Source organism: Plecotus auritus, assembly GCF_963455305.1.
Source record: "Plecotus auritus genome assembly, chromosome: 6".
NCBI classification, from domain to species: domain Eukaryota; kingdom Metazoa; phylum Chordata; class Mammalia; order Chiroptera; family Vespertilionidae; genus Plecotus; species Plecotus auritus.
In genome coordinates this window covers 148,832,464-148,853,609 of record NC_137773.1, presented here as the reverse complement: position 1 = coordinate 148,853,609, position 21,146 = coordinate 148,832,464, and the positions used below count along the sequence as shown (strand labels likewise).

Sequence of the window (21,146 nt, the reverse complement as noted above, 5' to 3'; positions counted from 1 at the left end):
TGTTGTTTACCAAAATGGCAGCATACTGTACACACTATTCTTTTCTCTGAACAATGTCTTAGAAATCTTTCTGTTTCAATATATAGTTTCCTTATTCTTTTGAATGATTGTGTAATATTCCATTGCATGGATATACCACAGGTTATTTAACCACTCTTTGATGGACATTTAAATTGTTTCCAATAATTTACCATAACAAACAGTACTATGCTTATACCAGTTTATGTGTGTGAATATATTTGTAAGATAGATTCCTAGAAGTGGAATTGTTGAGTCAAAGGTGTACACACACATAGTTATAAATATTTGTGTTTGTAAAAGATCACTCTGGTCAAATTGGAGAAAAGGATCTAGAAGGAAATGAGTGAATGTGGGAGACAACTGACCCTAATTAAGGTTACTGTGTGCTATAGAATAAATTGCATTCCCCCAAAATTGATATTTTGAAGCCCTAATCCCTAGTGGACTATATTTGGAGATAGTCTTTAAGAGGTAATTAAGATTAAATGAGGTCATCAGAATGAGACCCTAACCTGATAAAATTGGTGGCTTTATAAGAAGAGTAAGGAGAAAAGGCCATGTGAGCACACAGAGGCCAAGAAGAGAGTCCTCACTAGAAACTGACCCTGCTGGACGTTGATCTGGAAATTCTATAAATTTATGTTGTATAAACCACCCAATCTATGGTATTTTGTTATAGCAGCCTGAGCCAGCAAATACACTGTGGAAAACTAGGAGAGAAAAGATGGTAGCTGGGATTATGGTGGAGCAGAGGAGATGGAGAGAAGTAGATGGATACAGGAGATATATTTAGGCATAATTGATAGGATTTGATTATTGATATGGCACAAGCCATGGGAGGGAGAAATAAAGTGTGTAGGATAACTCCCTGAGTCAGGCTTGCCCAACCAGGAGAATGGTGGAGGAGTTGTTACCTGAGACAAAGAACACTGGAAGGATAAATAGTGTGAAGGTGGGTTTAAATCAGATTTCACTTTGGGACTGGTGAGACCCTCAAGTGGAAATGTCATATAAGCATTTGATAATTCAGATCCATAGCCCAGAGGAGTGGGCTGAACTGGGGACACAAGTTTTTTAGGTGTAAATTGAAAGGTGTCTGATGGAATTACCAAAGGCAAAGGGTTGCAAACCTGCAGCCTACAGCTAAATCAGGCTTACAGATGTGTTTTGTTTTTCCAACAAAATGGTTTTTGTTTAATTTTGAGTTAGTTGCCAATATTTTGTTGGTTTTTTGTTAATACTCACCCGAGGATATTTTTTTCCATAGATTTTTTTTTTTTTTTTTAGGGAGAATGGAAGGGAGGGGGGAAAGGAGAGTGACAGACAGACTGACAGACATCAATTGGTTGGCTCCCCAATGCGTCCCGACTGGGGCCAGGGATCAAACTAGCAAACCAGGCACATACCCTTGACTAGGAACAGAACCCGAGACACTTTTGGCCAGTAATTTAAAATCTGAAGATTTCCCATGAAAATCCAGATTTGGGATTTTTCTTTATAAATGAGAAGATGTGGCTCTACTGAGCCAGCTTTCCCATCTGGCAACAATTGATTGGAGCTAAATCACAGCTGATTCTAGTTGCTTTCTAGTTCAGCAAAGAGCCCACCACTCCTAAAACTTATGCTTGGCTTGCTTTGCTCATTTAATTCTCAGACCCTGAAGGCATTTAAGTGTGTGGTCCCTGCTCTAGGAAAAGAGTGTAGAACAGTGATTCTCATCTTGGCTGCACATTGGAAACATTGAATGATTAAAAAATACTGTTTCTGTTTACTTGATCCAAATTATAGCCTTGGATTTTTTAAGGCTCGGCAGGCAATTCCACTGAGCACTGGAAATTGAGAACCATTGATAGAGATTAAGAAGAGAAGAGGGCTCAGTATTTCAAAGTTGGTTAAAGGAGGATAGCAGACCCAGGAAAGGGATAAGTGGCCAGAGAGGAACAATGGAATGGAATGGTCCCTTGCTTGCAGTTAAGACATACAAACTTAACCCACTACACTTAAAGGTGTTTTTAATTAGATGAGAAAGGGTGAAGTTTTAGTTTGCATCTATAATTACTATTTGTTTTGCATATATATATATATATATATATATATATATATATGCTGTTCATTTACTATGTGGTATTATGCACACACAAAAACAGGCATGCTTTACTTCATGAGCCATTTAAAGGATTTTCAAGAGTAAGCTATACTTCATTTTTTTCTTAGGTGTTTACTTTAGATCTAAAGTTTAGAATCTAATTTCAATTTAAGATGTGTCATAAACCTGGCCAGTGTTGCTCAATGGTTGAGCGTCGACCCATGAACCAGGAGGTCACAGTTTGATTCCCAGTTAGGGCACATGTCCGGGTTTCAGGCTCCATCCCTGGTAGGGGGTGTGCAGGAGGTGGCCCATCGATGATTCTTCCTCATCATTGATGTTTCTCTCTCTCTCTCCCTCTCCCTTCCTCTCTCTGAAATCAATTTTTAAAAAACACATATTTAAAGATGTGTCATAAAAGGCAAGAAAAGAGTATTTCAAAAAAGATAGGAGTTAAGTAAAGATGTAGACCAATCATGTCAAACTTGTGGTCTGCAGGCCGCAAGTTTGACATGCTTGAAGACTGAAAATGATCTGTTGGATTTAGCAAGATGAAGTCTTTGACCTCAGCAAGAACCATTTTAGATGGGAAGAGGCAGAAAACAAATTGAGATGGGTAAGAAGTAAGGAAATGGAAATGGAAAACCTTGGAAAAATCTTTCGAGAAGTTTATCTGAAAAGGGGAGTAGTAAAAGGACAGGTGTCTTATATGTCTCTGTGATAGGTGCTCATGGTAGGTGCTCAGAGTGTGTTGGTTATCCAGACACTTCTAGCTTTTTAGAAAGGTAACTCAATGGTGCGTGATTACCTCTCTCCCTCATTTCAGAGGGGTCTTGCTTGTATTTGTTTTGGAGATTTTGTGTTTTTTCACTAAGGAGATATTTTGCCAGAACACTTGAGACTCAGATGTTAGAAATTAGGCCCATAGTCTCTTTCTTATCTAGAAAGCCATAATGCTCCTAAAGGCCAGCAGTAATCTGGGCTCCAGTGACCCTGACATCATCCTCTCATTGAACTGATGAACAAAGACCAGATTGTTGGCATGTTGAAAATGGAATACTTGGCGATGTCAGGGAATATGTATCTAGCTGTCAGATTTCCAGGAGTATTTTTTGCAGCTGTATTTTCCCCAAATAACTTGATATTGTAACTTGGTTTTCCAGTTGCATGCAAAATTTCTCATACTTTGAAACTTTTTCATTGACAGTGATTAAAGGGTATAGATAGAAGTTGGAGGAATAAGACCTCTTTGCGCTCAGAGAGAAGGTGAAGAGAGCAGTGAACAAACTGGTTTTCAAAAGGTTGTGTGAATGCATTTACCTTGAAGACCTTGTGTTAAACTCTCTAGAGTGGTTTGTCATGCAGATGGCCAATACCTATCTGTCTCTTAAGCATTTCTGCCTCCTTGGCAACCTTAACCTGGCACAGAAGGGCTTAAAGGTCAGTTTTGCACTTTATATTTCATATATATATTTTTTTTTCTTTTTTTTTTTTTTTCAGAGAGGAAGGGAGAGGCAGAAAGAGAGAGAAACATCAATGATGATAGTGATGATAGAGGATCATTGATCTGCTACCTCCTGTACACCCCACACTGGGGATCTAGCCCACAACTTGGCATGCACCCTGACCAGAAATTGAACCTTGACCTCCATAGGTAGATGCTTAACCACTGAGCCACGCTGGCTGGGCTGCACTTCATGTTTCTAAGAGCTGTGATCTACCAGCAGAACAAAAAACCATGGGGTTGCAAAATGCCAATGATTATTAGTGAAGAATGGTGTTTACTAGTTGAGGGCATAAGCCCCATTGTTATACTCTTTTTGCAAATAGGAGTATCATCTTGTGAGGGATTAGCCTTCATAGCTGCCTTTGGTTCTTTGAATAATAATTCCACTGTATGGATAGACTACATATGTTTTATCCACTAATCAGTTGGGGATGTCACACCTTTTGGCAATTGTAAATAGTGCTTCTACAAGCATATGTGTACAAGTTTTTGTTTAAATACCTGCTTCATTTATTTTGTGTATATACCTAGGAGTGGAAATTGCTGGGTCATAATATTAATTCTATGTTTAACTTTTTGAGGAATCACCAAACTTTTCCACAGCAGCTGCACCATTTTACATTTCCACTAGAAATATTCAAAAGTTCCAGTTTCCCTACATCCTCATCAACACTTGTTATTTTCTGGTTCTTTTTATTTGTTTGTTTTGGGTTATAGCCATCCTAGTGAGTATGAAGTAATATCCCATTGTGAATTTGATTTGCATTTCGCTAATAACTGATGATGAGCATCTTTTCATGTGCTTGTTGGCCATTTGTATATATTTGGAGAAATGTCTATTCAGGTCTTTTGCCCATTTGGTCTGCTTGTCTTTTGGTTGTCGAGTAGTTGTAAGAGTTCTTTATACCAGTATATTCTAAATACTAGGCTCTCATTATCAGATATATGATTTGGAAATATTTTCTCCCATACTATAGGCTGCTTTTTCACTTTATTGATAGTATTCTTAGCACAAAACTTTTAATTCTGATAGTCTAATTTATGGTTTTGTTGTTGTTTATATTTTTAGTGCATATCTAAGAATCATTGCCAAATCCATGGTTATGTCATTTTACCACTGTGTTTTCTTCTTGTAAAAGTTAACACTTTTAATTCTTACATTTAGCTCTTTGATCCATCTTTAGTTAATTTTTGTGTGTTAGGTAAGGGTTTAACTCCATTCTTTTGCATGTGGCTATCCAGTTTTCTCAATACCATTTGTTGAAAGAAATGTGTGTTTTTATGAATGTCTCAGACTCTGAGTGTTCTCTTTTATTAAGTGAAAGTGATAAAAATAACTCGCCTCACAAAGTTGTGAGATTAGAGAGAGTGTATGTGTAATCACTTTGAAGGTATAAATCACTAAGCAAATACTTGTGATAATTGTTGGCTTGCCACAGATAGTTTTTATTTCTACAAAGCACCTATAAGTTAGTGTCCTTCAGCAACCACCAAAAGTCTTCCATTTTAGTGCATAGTGACTTATGACATAACTAGAGGACTGGGATCCCTATTGTACCTCTGGGTACAAAGTCACAGGGCCCCAGATGCAAGAGGTGATTGTAGAGATTGTACCCATCCAGAATTAAAAGTGTATTTTCTTTTCTTTTTTTAAAAATATATTTTATTGGTTTTTTACAGAGAGGAAGGGAGAGGGATAGAGAGTCAGAAACATCTATGAGAGAGAAACATCAATCAGCTGCCTCCTGCACACCTCCCACTGGGGACGTGCCCACAACCAAGGTACATGCCCCTGACTGGAATCGAACCTGGGACCCTTCAGTCCGCAGGCCGATGCTCTATCCACTGAGCCAAACCGGCTAGGGCTAAAAGTGTATTTTCTTGTAGGGTATGGGTTTGTCAAATTCTGTTGCTAACCCTATCAAATTTGGGAATATCTGTTCTAGGTGTGTAAGACATAGTTTTCAAAACTAATGTTTTTCAGGCATAGTAGGAGAGTAAAGGCAGTTCTTTATATTTATTATGCTAAGCAAACTAAGCCAGTTAGAGAAAGACAAATATCACATGATCTCACTTATAACTGGAATCTAAAGAACAAAATAAACTTACAAACAAAGTAGGGCCAGCGGTATGGAAGCAGGGAACAGAATAACAGACCTAAGTGGGGCGGGGGTAAGGGGAAAGGTTTGATTAGGAAGAGGTTAACCAAAGAACATACATGCATAACCCATAGACACAGACAATAGCATGGGGACGACCTGGGATGGGGTGGGTGGGGTTGGGTAGGGGGGGCAAAAAGGTAGAAAATGGGAAACATCTGTAATACTGTCAACAATAAAATAAAGAATCCTCACATTTCACTGTACCAGCTGTTAAGCCTCTAGAAATAAGACTATTTCCTCATTCAGTGACTAGTGACCTCACTTAGTTCAATCAGCAAATATTTATTGCGTTATCACTATGTGACAGGCATAGTACTAGATATTAGAGATACAATAATATAGGACCAAACTCTCTCTTGAGGCCCCCACTGAAGACCTCCACATTCCTAAGTCCATTCAGTCAGTTCTCAGTCTTTCTTTTATTTGATCTTTCAGCAGCATTTGCACAGTTGATTATTCCTCTTTCTTTGCAAAGCTTTCTTCACTTAGCTTCCACAACACTGCATTCTCTGGATTTCCTCCTACCTATGGAGATTCTTATATAGTGTTTTTGCTACTTCCTCATCACCTTTCTGACCTCCAAAGTTAGCATGCTGCTTATTCCTCAAATCGCTATTTTTCCTTATTTATTCTGTTTCCTTGGCATTTTACCTAGTCACATGACTTTACAGCAACGATTTCACACCAGTGACTTCTAATTTTATCTATAAGTTAGACCTCTCCTCTCAATCTCATACTCTGGTATCAAAGTGTCTACCTGACATCTCCATTTGGAAAACTAACAGACATCGCTAAACCGAACTCCTGATTTCCCCTCCAAAACCTGCTCTTCCCGCAGCCTGTCCCATCTCAGTAAATAGCAGCTCCATTCTTCCAGTAGTCCAGGCCAAAAACCATGGCATTATCCCTGACTCTCTTCTTTATCTTTCACCCTACAATCAGTCTATCCACAAACCCTGTTGGTTCTACCTTCAGAATGTATCTAGAATTGGTCACATTCCACCATATCTACTCACTTATGTGTGGAATCTAAGAAGAACAAAGAAACTCATAGATACAGAGAACAGACTGGTGGTTTCCAGAGGCGGGGGGAGTGGGAGTGGGAGTGGGAACTGTGCCAAATGGGTGGAGATGGTCAAAAGTTACAAACTCCCAATTATAAATGGTGTGCAAACCACCATTATATCTCACCTGTATTATTTCTATAGCCTCTTTCCCTGCTTCTGTCCTTGCTCCTGTTCTCAACACAGCCCCTAGAGCAGTGGTTCTCAACCTTCCTAATGCCGCGACCCTTTAATACAGTTCCTCATGTTGTGGTGACTCCCAACCTTAAAATTACTTTGATGGCTACTTCATAACTGTAATTTTGCTACTGTTACGAATTGTAATGTAAATATCTGTGTTTTCCGATGGTCTTAGACCACCCTGCTAACGGTTAGCAGGGTCGTCTAAGACCATCGGAAAACACAGGTATTTACATTACAATTCATAACAGTAGCAAAATTACAGTTTTGAAGTAGCAACGAAAATAATTTTAAGGTTGGGAGTCACCACAACATGAGGAACTGTATTAAAGGGTCGCGGCATTAGGAAGGTTGAGAACCACTGCCTTAGAGGGACCTTTTAAATTAAGTTCTCAGCTCAGAGGCTTTATACTTACTTACAAGGTGCCCCATAATCTAACCTCTCCCTCTTTACCCGTCTGACCTCATCTACTACTACTCTCCCCTGTGCTTACTTTGTCTCAGTCACAAATGGTATCCTTGTTCTTCCTCCAACAAACCAGCCGTGCTCCTGCCTCAGGACCTTTGCTTTCCCCTAATAAAGTATCTACAAAGCTCCCTCCCTACCTTCTTCAGATTTTGCAAAGTTCACTTTTCTCAGCACTCCCTGTGCCCTTCTTTTTCAAACTCTGCTTCCCAGACCTCTCCGGACGCTGGGTGTTCCCTCCCCCAATCCCCAGACTGAACCATCCTAGACCAGTGGTCGGCAAACTCGTTAGTCAACAGAGCGGCAAACTGCAGCTCGCGAGCTGCAGTTTGCCGACCACTGTCCTAGACCATCTGGCTTACTGGACTGCCATGAGGGACCATCATGGTAGTTCAGTGAGCCAGAACGCCTGGGCGTCTGAGCATTTTGTGGAACCCCAGCACCAGCCCTCAACTTCTTTTTTTTTTTTATATATTTTATTGATTTTTTACAGAGAGGAAGAGAGAGGGATAGAAAGTTAGAAACATTGATGAGAGAGAGAGACATCGATCAGCTGCCTCCTGCACGCCCCCTACTGGGGATGTGCCCGCAACCCAGGTACATGCCCTTGACCGGAATCGAACCTGGGACCCTTTAGTCCTCAGGCCGACGCTCTATCCACTGAGCCAAACCAGTTAGGGCCAGCCCTCAACTTCTTTTGCGTAAGAGAGAAATTTAACTTTTATCTTGTTTGAGCACTTTTGTTTTCGGCTTTATGTTATATGCATCATAAAAATACTTGTCTCATTTATTTATAGTTTTTATGTTGTAGATACCCATTCTTTATTATAAGATCTGGACAGCTAAAAAAAATCATGGTAAATATCCATTACATATGGTGAAGTTGTTTTGGCTATAGATGAAATGAGAGACCAAAAGATGGAAGAAGGTATAGTATTATGAAAGCAAGAGCTTAAAGAAAAACTGAAGGAGACAGACTATCAGTGAAGATGTATATTTGTGCATGTCATAGAAGTTGGTTGGTTTTAAGGAGTAAATATCCACTTAAAGTATACAAGTAAAAAGGTTATTTATAGTAAAAATAAACAAAGAACACATCAATTCACTCCAGTTTTATTAGTGCAGTCAGCCATCATGGAAACTAAACATATTGTCTCTCTCTCTCTCTCTCTCTCTCTCTCTCTCTCTCTCTCTCTCTCTCTCTCCCCCTCCCTCCCTCCCCCCTCCCTCTCTCCCTCCCCCCTCCCTCTCTCCCTCCTTCCCCTTCCCCCTTCCTCTCCCCCCCTCTCTTTCTCTCCCTCCCTCTTCCTCCCTCTCCCCCTCTCTCTTTCCCTTTCTCTCTCTTCCTCCTCCCTCTCTCCCTCCCTCCCCCCGCCTCTTTCTCTCTCTGCTCTGTTTTCTTAACCCCATTTTCTTCTGTCATGTTGCTTAGCATGGGTACTCCAAAACAGTGGCTTCAGCCATCAAATCTGTAGAACCTTTAAAATGTCTTAGCACTTCAGTTGCAAATTTCCAGGAGAGATATGATTGGCCTATCCTGCTTGAGTTACTGTCCCAACCAAATTCGATGAGGGATTAGAAAGCATGTGACACAAGGAGTTGTCCCATCTAGCCTGTGGACACAGCTGGTCTGTAAGAAGTAGTGACATTACTTGTTTGAAAAGGAATTAATTGGTGCCCTGAGCTCGGGGGGGGGGGGGGGCGGTGGAGGAGGTAGTATAAAATATGTACAGCCCCCCCCCCCACATACACACACACCAAAAAAAAGAGTATGGTAGGAAAGGAAGATTGGGTTCGTTTACATGAACCACTGTCCATTCTGTAGCTCTAGGCAGCAGCTTTGTTGCCTTAGTAATCTTTACAGATGGTTCCCACCCAACAGAAGTTGGGTGTCTTAGGGGGTGAGATGAAGAAAATACTAACTTTAGGCATATAACCAAAAATTTTCATAAGATCTCTACTATAATATCTATCTGATATAGATAGTTACCTTGGGCCAAAGTCCGTTTTCCTTTAACCAGTTAACTGCCACAATATTTTGAATTTAATTAAAAAAGATTCACCGCTTGCGTTTATAGATGCTTATGGCGTACAAATGGTTAATAGCCTTCAAGGAGTGTACATTGTAGGGATAAATACAGTAACTGTGTAAGCTATCAAAATAATTTCAGATACGGATAAGTGCTGTACTGACATTAAACTGAATAATGGGGTAGAGAATAATGAGCTGGTACCTTGGTCAAGGGAGAAAAAGAGGCTGTTGGAGGAAATAAAAAAAGGCCAGGAGTAGAGCAGTGCAAGATGAAGTAAGGGATTGGTAGGCAAATTTCTGGAGCTATATTAAGAAAGGAGTTTAGATTTTGTCCAAATGGGGTGGGTAATTATTAGAACATCTGAAACAGGAGAGGAATTTGCTGTAATTTTCAGGGTGGGATAAAAAGTAGGTTTACAGTTGTGAATACACAAAACACAGAGTTTATTCTTATATTATTTATTCATTATTGTGTTATTTTCTGTACAAACAACTGTAAACCTATTTTTGCCCCAATTTATGTATTACTTTGGAGAATGACTGGAATATGTAGAGGCAAGAGTGGAAGCAGAGAAACCAGTTTAGAAGGCTGTGACAGTAGTACAGGTGGTAGGGGATGATAATTTGAGCCAGGATTTTAGCAGTGGAGATAATGAGAAGTCGTGAAAATTGAGAAAGATTTCAGAGATAGGATTGTCAGGTCTTATGAGTTTATTCTGGATGTGGCCTACAAATATGGCAAATGGTCATTTCATTTTTATGGGCTTCCAAACACCTAACCAATTACCTTGTAAAAAGTCTTTTTGCCTCAATAAGGTACTCTGGTTGTATATAACCAAGCTATCTGGTTGTCTGTCTATACCAGCCGTGGGCAAACTACGGCCTGCGGGCCGGATCCAGCCCGTTCGGCTGTTCTATCCGGCCCGCGGAGCCGAAAGACCGTACCCTTTTATGTAATGATGTTTACTTTGAATTTATATTAGTTCACACAAACACTCCATCCATGCTTTTGTTCTGGCCCTCCGGTCCAGTTTAAGAACCCATTGTGGCCCTTGAGTCAAAAAGTTTGCCCACCCCTGGTCTATACAGTAAGTAATTAATAACAAATAAACCCTTGCTGAGCCTCACTTGCAGATTATAGGGACTCTTCAGTGTACATGTCAGCTGAATGAAGAACTTTGTCTCAGTCTTCAGGGTTCTCAGGATTCTCCTCATACCCCTCAGGAAACAAGAGTGTCTCAGGGTTTTCCTCTTACCCCTCAGGATACTTGAGGCTGAATGACAGTCGTAGGTTGGTGAGGTAGGCTTACTGTGCTCAGTCTCCATACCGGCTTCTGGCTTTTTGGTTTGTGCCTTCATCATGTCTCCCTGTTTAGCTTCTTGCAGTTGAACCTTGCTCTCAACTCTGCTTTCATGTCTGATGTCAGCATTCTTTTTCCCAACACCCTTTTCTTCCCCAGCTTCCTCTTCCTCCCCAACACTTCTGTCTTGGTAATGAATAAAAATTTTTCACCAAAATTGTGGCCACAAAGCCCCTCAAGGGTTGTTTGTCTAGTTAGGCCTCAAAGAGGAAACATCCTAGTTCTCCCTTTCTTGTTCTCTTTCGTTATCTGTTGATGATGGTAGGTAGCATGAATATCTGTAGCAGGTGGTCTCATGCCTGATGTATGACCATTTCCTTAACTGCCAGTAGAGGCCTACAGGGGGGTGGTCTTATTTAAACTCACCAGTACATGTTTGGTAAATGATACTCCTTCAGATCTAGGGTTATTAAAATACACTTTTAGATGTTCTGAAGGGTTAGGGTATGTCGTGGGAGAAAGTGGCTAAGATGGGGTAGAAAACAAAATCAACATAATTATCATTATGGACAAAAAGTCAAGAAACTAAGAGGCCAGGATATCAGATGGGTTATCTATTTGGATGTTGAAATGAATAACAGTTGTAACAGAAATAGTGTTGAAGTGACAGTGGGCCAAAACCTACAATAATCAAGGAATGAAAGAGACTGACCTTGGGGATACTTAAATACTGCACTAAGGAAGGGTAGTGGGTGATAGAGTCTAATGCTATGTGACTCAAAGTAGGGGGTTTTTGGAGAGGGAAGAGGGAGAATGGCCTGGAAGTAGCAATGAGGAACAAGAAGGCACCTACCAGGTCTCATGTTGAAGGGTGTGGAAGAGAGTCATCATCTAAGAGGGCTACAGAGAAAGCATCATACTCAGGGGAGAGCCCAGTTTCCATTTAAGCTTAAAGGAAGTTGAAGAAAGCTTTAGAAATTAGGTCCAGGATTTGCAGATTTTGCTGATACCTACCCATGAGTCCCACAGAGCTCAGTGGGAGGGTTTGGATTTCAGGAGATGGGATAGAGGCTTAGATACATACCATCATCAGTCATCATCATCTCTCCCATGCATACATCATTAATTCCTTTTCCCCTCTCTCACTTCAGCATCCATGCCTGGCTAAACCACAGTACTGATTAAATCCAATTCTTTGCCTGTTCCATGCCTGTAAAATCATACTGCTGAGCTTGCCTTAATTTAATGATGTAACCTCAAGCAGACTCGTAATGTTGCCTGGCAATCATACTAGATTTCCCCAGTCATTTTCTCTGTTTCATCTCCTCAATGACTATTGCATGTCTTCATTCTCCTCACATGTTCACCATCTCCTCCCCACGCTTCACTTTCAACTGGTGACCTTGCCTCCTATTTCAGAAAAAAACTAGGAAAAAAAGAGCCTTTACAAGTTGTTACTACCACATTTCCCCACTCCTGAAGTGGTATCCATGTACTGTGCTTTCTGTCCTGTTACTGTGGAAGAACTAACCTAAGTGCTTTATAATCTTTTTTCTTACAGCAGTTTCCCCTCTTTTGACTCAATTGTCTTATATGTGAAAACTAGGGGCCCAGTGCACGAATTCGTGCTACTTAAAAGGAACTGTGGACCAGGAGGCTGCAGTGGGCACAGGGGCAGATCTCAGCCCATCCTTCATGCCCTCGCCTGGCCCCTCCCACCATGGCCCCCCTGTCTGCCAACAGCCCTGCTCCCACGACCGCCTCTCCCATGCGCTGACAGCACCGGCCTTGCTTGCACCTGCTGATGGCGCAGAGTGATTGGGGCTGGCGCCAGCAGCGGATATGAACAGGGCCATCGCCGGCAGCAGATGCGAGAGGCGGCTGCTGGCCCTGATCGCCCCTCAGGAGCAGGGGGAGGTGGAGAAGCCCTGAGGGGCGATTGGGGCCGGCTGACGCCACTCACACCCGCTGACTGACGGCGCCAAGCGATCAGGGCTGGTGCCGGGTGCCGGCAGCAGGTGCAAGTGCTCGGCGGGACTGTGGCCCACAGAAGCAAACAATTTTCAGTAACCACCAGAAGGCTCACCCCGATGACAGTGACCACCTGCTCTACCATCCCGCCATGGCCGACGCCCACCATGTTCCGCGCTTTGCTGCCGATGCCTGCCATGTTCCGTGCATGCCCCCTGGTGGTCAGCACATGTCATAGTGACCAGTTGTTTGGTTGTTCCGTCATTTGGTCTATTTGCATATTAGGGTTTTATATATATAGATGTGCTTTTATTTCTCTCATCTTATAAATAATCCTCCTTGACTCCATTTTCCCCTCTACCTATTTGCCTTATTTCAATGAACTTTCACAGCAAAACTTCTTGAAAGAGTTGTCTATATTACGTTGCTATTTCTCTTTCCATTCTATTTTGTAATCTAGCCAGTCAGATTTCATCCCTGACATTTCCATTAAGACCACTCTTACCAGTTACCAGTCATGTCTACATCTGTCATTTCTCAGTACTTACTTTACTTAACATTCAGGAGCAGAGTTGATCACTCCCTGCTCCTTAAAAGGGTTTCTTCACTTGGTTTCTAAGATACTTGTCAAGAACCATAAAGGATCTGAGATTTTACTTTTTTTGTAAGCTAAAAAGTTAGCCTGCCACAGTTCATGTATGATGGTGGAAGACACAAGACTTCTGGATCAGGGACAAAAGATAGTTTATTACTTACAGCAGTAACAGTAGCCATAGCAGCAGTGTTTTGTACTGGTTCTCTGAGTCCAGTTACCTTCAAGGCAATGTGAAGGGAGCCAGCTTGCACTTGCACACATGATGGGTTGTATTATTAGAAAGGAAGCCTGTCTGAGAGAACCGAAACCTTTTATAACGGGCATGCCTTCTATTTGTTCCAGAGGGGAACACTGTCATACTGGACAGTGATCTTGTGCTTCAGAGGGAGACACTACCAAGTCTTTCAAGGTTGTTGCTATACAACATTCTTCTTCTTCTTCTTTTTTTTTTAATCTTCACCCAAGGACATACTTAGAAAGAGGAAGGGAGGAGAGAGAAAAAGAGTAACATTGATCTGTTGCCTTCCATACACTCCCTTACGGGGGATCAAACTTGCAACCCAGGTGTGTGCCCTGACTGGGAATTGAACCAGCAATTACACAGTACATTGAACCAACTGAGCCACTCAGGCCAGACGCTTTACAAACTTTCTTGAAAAGGTAGTCTAAAACTATTATATCATATATCATGACTATCAAGTGAGTCAGTGCCTCACTTGCAATGTGTGCAAAAACATGAGAGACCCATGGAGAATTGTCTCACAATTCCTCCCTCTCTGGCCACTTCTTTTCTATCTCCTCTGCGATTCTTCCCCAAACTCTTAAATCTGTACTGGGCAATCAATACTGCAGCCACTAGCGACATGTAGCTATTTGATTAAATTTTCAGTTATTCAGTTGCAACTGCCATATTTCAAGTACTCAATAGCCATATGTGGGTAGAGGCTTCCTACTGAACGTTACAGATACATAAATATTTCATCATCACAGGAATTTCCATTAGGGCTACTCTGCATGTGTACATACCCCCGCTCAGCCTTTGCATGTTTGTTTTTGTATTCCTTTACAGAAATAATAGAATCTTATAGAACAAGACTTATTATAAAATAAATATTCCAATATATTTCTTTCTGTTTTCCCTCCCTTGGTGATCTAGTATCAAGACTATAAAAATAACTCAAATTTATGTCAGCCCAATTATCTCCCCTAAAGTCAATATTCAGTTCTCCAGCATCATTCTGTACATCTTTACCTGAATGTCTAATAGGCATGTCACAACATTCAAAACAACTACTGACCTTTCTTGCTGTCACTACTTCCTCGGCCACCAACAAATCTGTTCTTCCTTTTGTCTTCCCAGTCTCAGTTCATATCAGTTCTCTTCTTACAGTCAGTTGTTTAAGCAAAAAAACAAAATGATTTTTAAAAAACTAACCTTTAGATTCATCCTTGACCTCCCACTTTCCCACAAAACCCGCTCATTTGTCCCATGGGCTCCTGTTTCAAAACATAGCCAGTATCTAACTACTTCTCATCTTTACCCTGCTACCACCTATTCCAAACCAGCATCATTTTTTGCCTGGATTATTTCAGGTAAATTTGGTCTCTCTCCTCTTGTTCTCTGTAGTCTATTCTCATTACAGTAATCAGAGTGATCTTATTAAAAATTAATTGAGATCATGTCATTTCTCTGTTCACAATTCTTCAGTAGCTTCCCATCTCAGTCAAAGTCAAAGTCTAGTCTCACTCTTGCTAAAACATTCAAGACATGCTTTCACCTCAGAGCCTTTGTAGTTGGTGTTCCTTCCATCTCTTCCTCCCAGTGTACCCACCCACATTTTCCCTCATGATAATGTCTTATTGAAGAGACCAGGCTAATTGTCGAATAGGACGACCCATATCATGAATTTGTTTCCTTATGGTATTGTTTAACTTATTTCTCTATTGCCTGTTTTTCCTGTAATTGGACATTAGCTCTAAAAGATTGATTAAAGCTAAATACTTTTGGCAAGAACACTCCATAAATGATACTTCTATACATTGCATCATATCAAGAGGTACATATAATTTGATTGTTTAAGGTGTTAAGGTGATAACTTCCAGATTCCTCCATTAAAATTTACATTTTTACCTTTGTAGTTAACAAATAATCCAAAGGGTGAATGATATTTTTTTTAAGTCCTGTGATTTTAAGGATATTTTTAGCTGTTAAACTCTTTTTATTTTTCAAATAAAGATGTTTTGGAGATCTAATATATAAAACAGATAAAAGCAGAGCTATTTTGGTTGCAGTGGGAAATGCCTAGTATTGGCAGCTTCCAAGGGAACTCTGACAAGCACAGTTTGTAACTCACAGAGCCAGGTCAAAGGACAGAGGCCCAGAGAGGACACATGAAGTCTTCAAGGCCACCTAGCATCTCACAAGAAAGGCTCAGTGCACTTTCTGTTAGAGCACAGTTTGGGGATCTCTGTCACTTCCTTGGAAAGCTGTGGTTGTGGATTATCACTAGAATGACACTTGGTTTTTCCCTGGCAGTCCACTCACTGTTTTTAGTTGTCTGAGTGCTTTCTTTGACATTCTATCTGTTCTGCAGATGTGAAGATTTGAAATTACTTCATTTTTAGTGTGTGTTGGGTCGCAAGCTTTTTTGTTTCCCTTTTGGAAATTCCTCTTCATCCACAAAGAATTCCAGATTCAGACATTATTCATCTTATGTCTGGAACATTAAAATCTCAAGAGCTTCCACATGTCTTACCTCTTTCCACCTTTAGAATATTGAAAATGCTGCCACAGCTAAAGTCAGTTTTATCATTTGCTAGCTGCTTGCTTCCTTTCTTCACCTTACTTATACAGTCTAATGTGCCTTCGTAGAGGACTGAATAAGTAAATTTGGTATATCCACACAATGTATACAATATATGTAGATTTTTATTTTCATGGAAAGTAGAAAAATAAAGTAATAAATTATAACTAAATCTCACTTTTGTTAAATATATATATAGGTATAAAATAAATATTCACAAAAATCCCCAGCTCTGTGTTATGTGTTTTTAAAGCCAGAAAGGACATTTACAAAAACGTTCACATTGATACTATCTCTAGGAGTGATCTTTGCTCCTCCTTCTCTCTCTCTCTCTCTCTCTCTCTCTCTCTCTCTCTCTCTGTCCAGGCATGTTTTATTTCTCCAATCATCTATACCAGTGGTTGGCAAACTCATTAGTCAACAGAGCAGCAAACCGCGGCTCGCGAGCTGCATGGCTCACCGACCACTGATCTATACTAATAAAAGGGTAATATGCTAATTAGACCAGGAGACCTTCCGGACAAAGCCATGATGGCGGGGCTGAGGCAAAGGCAGTTAGGGGCGAGCAGGTCAGCAGAGGGGGGCAGTTGGAGGTGAGCAGGTCGGCGGGGGGGGGGGGGGGGGCAGTTGGCGGCAATCAGGCTGGTGGAGGGGGCAGTTGGGGGCAAGCAGGTTGGTGGGGGGGGCAGTTGGGGGCGAGCAGGCTGGCCGGGGGGCTAGTTGGGGGCAAGCAGGCCGGCAGGGTGGGGCAGTTGGGGGCAATCAGGCCAGCAGGCAGAGTGGTTAGGGGCGATCAGGCAGGCAGGCAGGCAGGCAGGTGAGCAGTTAGGAGCCAGCAGTCCTGGATTGCAAGACCTGTGGGATTGGGCCTAAACTGGCAGTCGGACATCCCCCGAGGGGTCCCAGATTGGAGAGGGTGCAGGCCAGGCTGAGGGACACCCTCCACCCCCCCCACCCCCGCACGAATTTCGTGCACCGGGCCACTAGTTACTTTTATGTTAAGATTAAAAAATAAACAACTTTGAGCTGTCAAATCTAAGCTGCATTGAAGGCAATTCCAGGCCCCTCCCCAGCTTTCTGGCATCTATACCATCCTTTGGGATTTTTTTCATGTTCTCTTATCATCCCATTCAAGCAAGTTTTCCCTTGACCATGCTCTATTGATTTTATACCATGTTCCTGGTCATTTTCTAGAATTGTCCAGTTGGCTCTGAAGAGCCTCGTGCACGGAAAAGATGTAAAAATTATGTTCTAAAAGTAACTGTCACTAAAATGTAATCTCCACTGGCCCAGGAGGAGGATAAATATCTGTTGAATTAATTGATCTATTCTTTTTTGTCTCATTTCTTTTATCCCATAAGTTGCTTACAAGACAAGCTTTGCTTGTTTTTTGTAATGCCCTTAACCTTTTAGGTAATTAATATAAATAAATGAATAAAGTATTTTTTTAATGTTTTTATTGACTTCAGAGAGAGGAAGGGAGAGGGAGAGAGAGATAGAAACATCAGTGATGAGAGAGAATCATCTGTTAGTTGCCTCCTGCACGCCCTCTGCTGGGCATGAGCCGACAACCTGGGCATATGCCTGACCTAGAGTCTAACCATGACCTCCTGGTTCATAGGTTGATGCTCAACCTCTGAGCCACACTGGCCAGGCAAATAAAGTCTATTTTTTAAATTCATAACTTAATAAAAAATTTAAGATCTTTTAGCTTCAGTCAGAATTTGTTCTTACAGGGATGTAGAAAAGCACAAGATTTAAAGATGGAAGACATTCAGATCCTGCTCATAGATTTGTGATCACGGATTAGTTACTTAAGCCCCTGAGCTGCCTTCATCTGTAGCCTCATTGATTCTTTTCTGGACTCTACAGAGGCCTTCTACCTGACCTACCTAGTTTTGGTCTTGCTTCTCAAGTCTGTCTGTCCTCCACCGACAGAGTAACTCTGACCTTGTCCCCACCTTCCTCCACTGAAACTTCTCAGGGCTCTGATGCTAAGTTGCCTCTGCCCCCCTCCTTCAACTGTAGCTCCTAGAAAGCCTCTCTGCACACTTGACACTGGAATAATACCAAACTCCTGGCAGCTCCTCACACATCCCAGCCACCTCCTGCTTTTCTCCCTTTGTCCACAAACCATTTTCCCTTTCTTCTTGTGGCCAACTACTTCTGCTCTACTCCAGAACTGGGCTTGGCAGTCTTCTTCTCTGGAATGTTTTCTTTGATGTAGAAGTTAGGTATCCTCTTTCTCTGCCCACTCACATTGTAAGCTGCTTTAAGGCAAAATCATTGATTATAGTTTGCTCATCTTGAAGAGTGCCTGGCTTATAGTGGCACTCGAAAATTTATTAAACTGCATTGTATACATATATGTTCTTCTAACCTGTGCAAATGATTTTTAAATATAGAATGTATTTTGATTTTTATGTATCTCCAAAATAAGAAAAAGATTTAGAAAAGGAAAATATGTGAATTAAATTAACTTAAAATAACTACCAGCAGACAGCAACTAGTGTTGATGTTTTGGTATGTAATAATTGTTTAAAATAGTAAAATTTTAACCCCCAAAGATTCCTTTCAGAGCCAGTACTCAGAGCAACCAGTAGCTTTGCAAATTACATGCATTGAAAATTAATAGACAGTTTATTGTGCTTCCCACATCAAGTAATACAAAATAGTTCTCCGGTAAAATATAGCTTTTTTTAAAAAAAATTCTAACCAAGAAAAAATTTTTTGCTTTTCTCGTGTTCCCTAGATCCCAGAACCATCTTTCATCCTGTTTATCCAGAAGAGAAGGTGACATCCCAGTGAGGGAAGTGACTTGACCAACTTACTCAGTTGGTCAGTGTAGAAGCTGAAGCTGGGACAGGAGCTCCTGACTGCCCACCTGGTGCTTTACCCCTCAGGCACATTTTCTGTTTCTCCACTGGAGTAAAAATAAAAGTAAGTTTTTAAGCACTTTCTAATTTCCATAAGCTCAAATCAAGCCTGCTACTGAAATGTTCTTATTTTACATTTAGTCTCATTAAGACAGCCCTAAACCTAAAACATTAATCATTCTTTCAATATTCATGTATATAATTTCTTTGCGAATTAGAAAAATCTTCCCTTCTAAGAAATTTCTTCTCTCTCTCTCTCTCTCTCTCTCTCTTAACTCCTCACCTGAGGATATTTTCCCATTGATTTTTAGGGAGAGTGGAAGAGAGAGGGAAAGACAGAGAAACATTGATGTGAGAGAAGCACATTGATTGGTTGCCTCCTGCATGAGCCCTGACCAAGGCCCAGGCCGGGGAGGAGCCTGCAACCAAGGTACATGCCCTTGACCAGAATCAAACCCCAGGACCCTTTGGTCGGCAGGCTGATGCTGTATCCACTGAGCTAAACCAGCTAGGGCCCAAGAAATTTCTTAATTTATTTTCCAAACTATTTGAAGTGAACACAACAAATAAAATATTCCAGGTCTCCTTTTTTTTTTTTTTTTTACCTACAAGTAGTTTTATGGATCCTCTAAATTTTTCTCTTGGGATCAGTTTTCATACTGAGTCATCCACCAGAGAGTGCCCGTGTTTTCCAGGCAAACTAATAGTTTTATTATTTCTAAGTGACTCATTACTTCTGAATCATCACACCTTGTATACTCTGTTAAATAAAAGCTTTTAATAATTTTTCTACAATTTTTCCTCTTTCTTGTCTTCAAATGTCCCATCTAAGTGACATGGATATTTAACCACCTTTCTCTTGTGTCTACAAGATTTATGTTGATCATTTTCTCCTTGAACCCTTTCATCAGTTGAAATAAGCAGTGGAAGTTCTTTACCTCATACTTTCTGTTCCAGATGTTTCCTGAAATAGAACACAATAGCAACATAAAAAATAGGTGTAACACCATTCTCTATTTTCCATCATTACAGTTATGTTGTTTAAGGTTTTATTAGCTTAACAAAGTTTTCCATGAAATTAGGGAGAAATACTTATAAAAGAAAACTATAGTTCTAATGTTTATTGACAAACAAAATCTTTGGAATTCAGGATGTTGGAGGAATGAAATACTTTCATCCCTTGACTTCCGTGTCATATTTTGCTGGATCTTCTCCTGCCACTTGAAAATTAATTCTCTGTGTCTTTCCTGGCATCCTTCTCACCTCGTATATGCCAGACTTTCTCAAAATTCTGTCCTTGATCCTTTTCTCATGCTATATATGTTCAGTGTTGTCCACTCTTGTGGCTTTAAAATTTTTATCTGATGCTTATTCCAGTCCTTTATTTTCAACTGCTGTTGCTTCCCTGCCACATATATCCATCTGCATGAGGAATATCTTCTGGATGTCCCACCAAAATAACCCATTCCTGAAGCTGAATTCATCTCCCCTACACTTTTGCCCCCAGGCTTATCTTTACACCTTCACAGAACCCATTTTTAATTTTTTAAATTTGTTATTAATATTATATATTAATTCTCATATTTAAAGTGTCAAGGCTTAAAAGCCTTTTAAAATATATCAGTTTCCACGTAGGCTGCTCCTCAGAGACAACCAGTGTCAATTTTTTTAGCTATCTTTTCCATTTTTACCTCCATATTTATAAATACATACATATTGTAAATTTATCATTCATAAATTTTTTTTTCATTCATAAATTTTAAACACTAAGTCTTGCCTTCCTGATATGAATTTCAGTTCTCTCACCCCTGTTCTACCACATTAACAAAGTCAAGGGTAAAAAATATGTGATCATCTCAATCAGTGCAGAATAGGTATTTTACAAAATTAAACAACCATATGAGATTTTTTAAAAACTCGCAACAAACAAGAAATAGAAGAGAGCTTTCTCAACTTTATAAAGGATATCAACACCTACAGCTATCATTATACTTTACGGCTCACCTCTTCTAGTCACTATTGTTATGGAGATTCTAGCCAGTTTGTTAATAAAAATTAATAAGAAGTAAGGCAGTAAATAT

The 21,146-nt window shown here is 40.5% G+C and overlaps 1 protein-coding gene across 1 annotated transcript in view; it reads left to right on the top strand.

Annotated features, from left to right (window-relative positions):
• Window positions 1-21,146, top strand: part of PPP2R3A (protein phosphatase 2 regulatory subunit B''alpha) — a gene marked incomplete at its 5' end in the record, with an annotated part of 149,236 nt that overhangs the window by 3,217 nt on the left and 124,873 nt on the right. Inside the window, one exon of the mRNA XM_080674898.1 lies at window positions 18,942-19,129. The remainder of the gene's footprint in view (window positions 1-18,941; window positions 19,130-21,146) is intronic.